Here is a 7,523-nt window from a genome sequence, read left to right as displayed (position 1 = left end):
GAAGTAGGAAAGTAATGTTTACTAATGGTATCATCTATTCTGGTTAAATATTCATTTATTTAGGAAGCCTTGACTGAGCCAGGCTCAGGGGATGTGCCAGGCTCTGGGGATACTATGAAAGCTAAAAGATACACAATCCCAGCTGTCATGGAGCAAAGAGTTTATGAGAGAGAGACTGATGCTAATCAAAGAAGGACACTAACAAATGAACCATTGTATAGCTTTGCCAAGGACCATGAAGGAGAGAGACACAGCTCTGTGAAGGGGCTTTGATGTAGGGAGGTGAGTTGAAGTCTGAAGCAAAGGATGGAAAGGCCTGACCACATGGGGGCTTGTATGACATGTTTTGAAATGTATTTAATAGGGAGTAGGGGATTGTATCATGATAAAGTGTGTGTTTCCAAAAGCTTACCTTGATTACAATATGGAAGTGAATCAGAACAAGACAAGGAGATATAGGGAGATGTTAATGTCAATGATTTTGTGCTATATAAAATCCCAAGGAGGTAGTCTCCATGGTAATTCTGTCTTTGAATCTCAGCAGAAAGTTAGGTTGATGCGTTGTTCATAGACACCAAAAAGGTAAAGGGGAAGAGACCACTCTCGATACCCAAATATAAAAACTTTGCTTTTCACAATTAGTATCAATACTGAGGACAAGAGATACCACATAGGTCTCTGAATTTATTATTCTTCTCTGCCAATTTTACTGTGTCCACAAGAGAATAAAGCTATCCATATTTCCTGTTTTATATTATGGGCAGTCACATGCCCTCTAATTAGAGGATTGCATGCCAAGCCAATGGCCTAGCCTCATAAAACCTCACTAGCTATTATACTGATGGGGCCAGACTATGATGCAGAGTTGTGAAACTTATCTCTAAACCTTAGGTCCAAAAAGGACAGAAAAAATAAATCATTTCTAGCTAGAGAGCTCTCATGGCAACCAACCTCTTAAAGGAGTAAGGCAATGAGTTTATTCATATTTCATCCTGCAAATATTTATTCAACTCTTATTATGTGCCAGCCACCTCTTGCTATATCATGACATCTGCTATATCATGACATCTGCTATATCATGACATCTGCTATATCATGTGATTTAAGGGCGAGGGCTCCCATTTATGAACTTACGGTATACTTTATATAGGTTATCTGATTTGTTCATCAAGACAACTCCACAAGGCCGGGCACGGTGGCTCACGCTTGTAATCCCAGCACTTTGGGAGGCCGAGGCGGGAGGATCACGAGGTCAGGAGATCGAGACCACGGTGAAACCCCGTCTCTACTAAAAATACAAAAAATTAGCCGGGCGTGGTGGTGGGCGCCTGTAGTCCCAGCTACTCGGAGAGGCTGAGGCAGGAGAATGGCGTGAATCCGGGAGGCGGAGCTTGCAGTGAGCTGAGATTGCGCCACTGCACTCCAGCCTGGGCAACAGAGCGAGACTCCGTCTCAAAAAAAAAAAAAAAAAAAAAAGACAACTCCACAAAATAGAAATTATGACCTCCACTGTAGGAAAGTTAGGATTTAAACCTAGATCTATGGACTACAAAGCCCTTCCCCTTCCATTACACCGTGTTGTTTACCAGAAAGGAGTCCCTTTTCAGAGATAACTCCCCAAGGAGGCCAGAAACTCTGCCATTAGTGAGTTTCCTTTGTGCCAATATTCATCCTGTCTCCAGCACCCTCTTTTTAAAAGCACAGCAGGATTTCTCAACCTCAGCACTACTGGCATTTAGGACTGGATAATTTTTTTGTTGTGGGGGCCATCCGGTACCTTATAGGATATTTAATAACAACACTGACCTTTACCCACTAGATGTCAGTAGCACCCCAGTTGTGATGACTAAAAATGTCTCTGGACATTGCCAAATCTCCCTGGGGGAAGACAAAGCAGAGGAGGAGAAGGTAGTGTGAACGGCCAAGAAAGCAGAGTTGCAAGAAAGAAATGATTGGTAAAATCAGCTGTTGCCGAGAAATTGTGTAAGATACGGACAGGAACAAAATGATATTTGAGTCTGGTGATGAAGCGATCCTTGGTGACCTCAAGGAGGGCAGTGTCAGAGGGCTGGTGGGGGCAGGAGCCTGAGGGTGGGGAACATGTGGAAAGCACGGGAGTAGGGTCAGCGGGGAGTGACTCTCCTTTCAGTAAGCTTGAGAATACTACAGAAGTGAGGCTGTGCCAGCTCTGGGCCCAGGACTCAAGCTTCTCGTTTCTGAATCTTGGAATACTCTCTCTGGGATCCTGAGCAGCCATATAAGACGTTCAAAAAGCCTGAGACCACCATACAGTGATCACAGTCTCAAATGAACCCAACAGTTCACCTGTGCCTGCCAGGCAGCAGATATGCAGCTGAAGCTGTCTTGGAGCCTCTAGACCAGCCCACCCACCTGCTGAATACCAGTGAGTGACCTACATCAAAGCTACTAGAAGTAGTAGAATTGCCAGCTGAGCCCTGCATAAATTTCTGAGCCACACAATTGTGAGATACTATAAAGTGGTAAGTTTTATAGCAGTCTGTTACCCAGCAGTATGGACGTGGAACAGACCACAGCACTAGTCCTGATTTCCCTCTCCCAGTCAATACAAAGACAGGGATGACCTCTGCTCTGAGAGTAGCTCCTAAGCATATGTTTTGTGTCATGGTGATGGTCAAGCCCTCAGACTCTAGAGTCATACAGACCCAAGGTCAATTCTTAACCTCTCTACTTCGCGGCTTTGTAAAATAGGGATTTTTACAGGTTCCATTCATAGAGATGTTGAGAAAGATTGAGTGAGATGCATTTATGTAAAGCACTTATGCAGTGCCTGCCACAATAAATGCTTGCTAAATGTTAGCTTTCATTTAAACCATGAGTTTTTCTCTCAATGGACGGCAAATCATCACATTCTGTGTAAAATGAGTCTGACTTCACAAAAGTTTGCACTAACTTCATCTCTCCCCACTATAGGGACTAATGAGGCCTTCTCCTTTCACCTGCTTCTTCATAACCACAAGTCCATTCCTTTTGTTCTTTTTGCGGCTTCCAACCTCCTGTTCTGACTATTCGACCTACAAACCTTTACCCACACACAGACACACAAACACACACACACATACACAAAACACATACACACACACACACACACACACACACACACGGAACAAGAGAATGCCTCTAAACCACAAGTTCTCCTGTGAGAAATGTGTGTATTAAAGGATTGACTTCTGAATGCCCTTTTAGCAAGCATAAGCATTTCAATTCTAGTCTGCATGACTTGTGAATCACTCTTGTTTGAAATAACTAGAAAAATAAAGAAATTAGGCATTGGAAGCAGAAATAAAGACTAAAGTATAAGGCAAAGGAGAAGTAGATATTTTGCAATGAAGCATGAGACACTCTGAAGGAAGTTGAAAAAAGAACAAGATGCCTGATTCTTCCAGGAAGCAAAGGGCCAAGCTGTGTATTAATAGGGCCACAGGCAGAGCTGAAGCTATAATCCTGGCTCCTAGACAGATGTTTCAAATACACCAAATTAGCCATGAAAGCATCCCAAGGCCTTTTCCAACTTACACGCCTTAACTAGTCTGTGTTTCTAGACCACAGGGGACTCAGGGTCTTGGTTGTGGGAGTTAATACTTCTGAGTTCAAACACGAACAAACACTGAACATTTAGGAAGAGGAAAGAGACGGAGAGAAAAGGCCTCCTCCTATTCCTATTATCTGAAAAAAAAAGTTTACAAACATTACACTGATCTTCTCTGGGAGAGAATTCCTGCTAAGTTCCTAATAAGCAATGGATATTAAGATAAAAACAATTATACGGCACCTGTCATAACCAAGTGGGTGAAATATCACCAGAAATTTATTTCGTATGCTCTCTTTATTGTTTTATGTTCAGAAACATAAAAATATAAGATGATTAGCAACCTCTGAGCCTTTACTCCAATTTTTACATTGTCAGAAGTTCCTTATCTTCCATGGACTTTTCAATAAGAGGGCTAAGGATAAATACTGGTGTGTGTGGAGATGGCAATGAAGAAGATGGTGATACTCAGAAGGGGTGGGCTTAACAGAGTGGTAGCTCTTAGCCAGGCACTCCGTTAGGGTCATTTTGATGCTATGGGAATGGGAGAACTTTGTAGAAACAAATTGATTTGATGCCTCTTGAGTCAAAGAGCTTAAGATGTGTCTGCCTTGCTGAGAACTATTCCCTGTGACCACAAGGCACAGAGCCATGGACCAACTGTGCTTCATGTCTGTAGAGGTTCCTTTGAGCATTAAAATGGCTCCCCATTTAGTCCCATTTAGACCTCCTTCCCCACAGTCAGGGCTTTTCTTGGCAGGGGTTGAGCATGAGTGGGGAATGGGAAAGAGAGGAGCCAGATCTCACATTCATAAAGGGCTTGGAATTTAGACTTTCGACATTTTCTCCAAAGGCAGTTATATGATCACTGTAATTTTGGAGTATCAAAATATTAATTTATTAAGTGTAAACATTTAAAATCTACCACACATTTGCACCCATGTTTTGGCATCTCTTCTATTTTTAATATATCTGGACCCTCAAAAATGAAAGTGGCCTGGGTTCTTTCCATCTCTGGGAAACACTGCCCAACCCAGCAATCATCTACAGCACTTTCCCAAAAATATTGAAACTCCTGACACAAAAGGAGTTAGTTGAGGAGCTGAAAATAGGAATAAGTGAATATGCAGTGGGTCTATGCAGGTCTGGAGGAAAATACTATATTCCATTAAGCCCCACTAGAAGGTACATCCCTTGAGAGCTGGAGCTCCATCTTTCATCTCCATAGCTCTAATTTATCGTGCAGTCCTAGAACACAGTAGGAGCTCAATGCATGTGTGTTGAACGGGTGAATGAATGAATTAACAACACTAGCCTGGACAGATGATTCTTTATGCAATATATGATACTGTCAAATTCAACTGCCTGCAAGGGAATCATTTGTCTATGGAGTAGGCAAATTTTCAATATGAAGCTGACTTCAAGCAATTGCTCAGACCAAGTGCCCAACTTAAGGAACATAAATGATTCTTAATATCTGACAAGGAAAGTGTAAGTGGGAGAGAGGATCTGCAGCTGGAAAAAGCAGAGCATATTCCAAAACCAAAGAGAAAATTCCTTTTGGATTGTCAATTATTTGGGATTACCTGGGCCTGGGTCACAGACCATTGGTGTGGATAATCAAGAATTGACTGCACATGTGGATGTCAAGCCTGCTTGGACTCGGGTATTCCCCAGTGGCCTGATCACAGCCTCTACTACGCCCCATCTCACGGAGCCCAGGGTAGGAATTGGAGGCATAAACCCACAACAAGACTGCAGGGCAGAAGCCTTCCAATACCTTCAAAGATTAGCGTTTCCCCCATAGCTGCAGGAATGAACTGGGGTTTGTCATGAACTTGGCACAGAACAAAGGTTAGCACGACAAGGGGGTCATGAAAAAAAGAATCAGGAGTTTTCTGTGCCAGTTGCATTTCCCTTGTTACTATAACCTCAGAATTGTCTGTCTTAATACATTACATATATTAAAAGTAGGGACCACTGTGAGCAAAGTTGAAGAGTAGGAATTCCTGTTGTGGGCACTGCTGCCCTTGTCTTCGCCTCTCTGTTCCCGTAACTTGTCCTCCACCCTTGGCCCATAATTCACTCCAGGTCTTCCCTGGACAGCGTTTTCGGAGGATGATCCACATTCTCAGCCTCTCATCCGGCTCCATAACCAATTTCTTGTTCCATACTCTGTTCTGACAAAGGCCTGCCCTCAGCTCTCAAAGGTCAAATTTGGATAATTTGACAAATTAATTTGGTCTTTCAGATTATTGTGTTAATGGGTATTCTTTCTAAAAAGAATTTTCAAGAGAGTTGCCCTATTTGTGTCAACCCCCCAGTGGAGTGGCTCAGAAGGAAGCCATCACAAGGCTGGGTCAGATGTGGTCAGCTAGAGGGAGAATATTTTGGGATCTACGATCTGAGGCTCTCAAGACACTGTTGGCTTCCTATGGCTGGATCTGTCTGGGAGAAGTGAATGAGGATAGGAATTTTCTGCACTGAGGGACAAATCTAGATTGTCACTTGATAGATTTCCACCTCCGTGGGCTCCCGGGGGACATTTTATAGATTATTCTAGTTTCTTGAGAGTATGTAAGCAAACACAAAGGGAGTCAATTTGAGAAAATAGAAATACAGACAAAGGAGTCCACCAGAAATGGGAGATTCTGCAGCCCATTCTAGTGAGGGAGGGCAGAGGATGCACATAAACTGAAATTCTGCCCCACAGTTGAGCTTTCTAAAGGAAGCCTTAGCCTCACCAGAAATAGTGGGATAATTTATAGGTTAACGTTTCCTTTTAATGTGGATAGCATTTTCCTCATTTATAGTTAATTAGGTTAAGCATGCATAGGGAGCAAGGGAAAAAGGCTTTTAGTGATGCTCTAAATGATTAGTAATTTGAATAAAGTAAAAAACCTCTAGAAGACGGAGCACTGGCACGCATTAAACAGGCTTCTCTTCTAAGTGCTGGAATCGGCCCACTAATTTTGAAGATACTGTGGCAATTAAAGCACTAAAGATAAAAAGACACAGAGTGTGCTAAATATTTTGAACAGGTTTTAAACCATATGTACGTGTGATATTAAGTGATATCAAAACAAATGGCTGAAGATTGCAGATGTTGTATATTTGGCATCCTGGGAACCCCGGTGTTGAGCTTCGGTCCTGAATCGCACCAACCTGCTAAGGCCCAGGGATAAACTAGTGATAATGGACAAGAGACATCATGTTTTGAGCTCAGCTCCCATTTCTCTGGCCAACGTCTCACTCGGCACTTTTCCTTTATCAGCCTCCTGGTGAGGGATACTGGGAGATTTTGAGTGGAAAGAGCATAGGCTTTGGGCTTTGGAGCCAAGCAAACTGAAATTTGGATCTCTGCTTCCATTTACTGGCCATGTGAGCTTCAGCAAATAGCTTAGCAGACTGAGACCTCAATTCATTCCCCTTTAAAGTGGCTAAACTAGCACAGAGCCCACTCCCAGTGTCAGCAGGAGGTTGCATATAAGGACAAACAGGGCCTGGTGCATAGTTGTCGAGGAACAAGTTTCAGTTCCCTTCCTTCTAACGATCAAACCAGAAACATGGTGGATTTGCAAGATTTGCTTCCCCTATGCACACTCGCATAGGCCCATGAAAGTAGTCAATAAAAAGATGCTTTCTACCTATCTCTTGCACGCATGTGTGCTTGTGCACACACACACACACACCCCTTCTTCACCACCTTGACTGCCTTTAACCTTTGCCCACTTTCCCCACTTTCCCTGGAAAGGATGCTTCCATGACAGCGAGGTCTAGAGAAGACAGCGCCGTTTAAAAACAGTGTATAGATCCCAGTGGGGAGGGGTCATTGCCTTCCAGATTCCTAGCTACCCCACCCCCTCCAGGCAGCTGGCCTGATGAGGAGCAGGTGATTTCTTTTTTCCATTGTTTTAATTTAATTCTAATTGAATGTAAGGCTGGAGATGCCTTC

This window comes from Hylobates moloch, unplaced genomic scaffold (genome assembly GCF_009828535.3).
Source record: "Hylobates moloch isolate HMO894 unplaced genomic scaffold, HMol_V3 SCAFFOLD_24, whole genome shotgun sequence".
In the NCBI taxonomy this organism is placed as follows: Eukaryota; Metazoa; Chordata; class Mammalia; order Primates; family Hylobatidae; genus Hylobates; species Hylobates moloch.
This window is presented reverse-complemented; position numbering follows the sequence as displayed.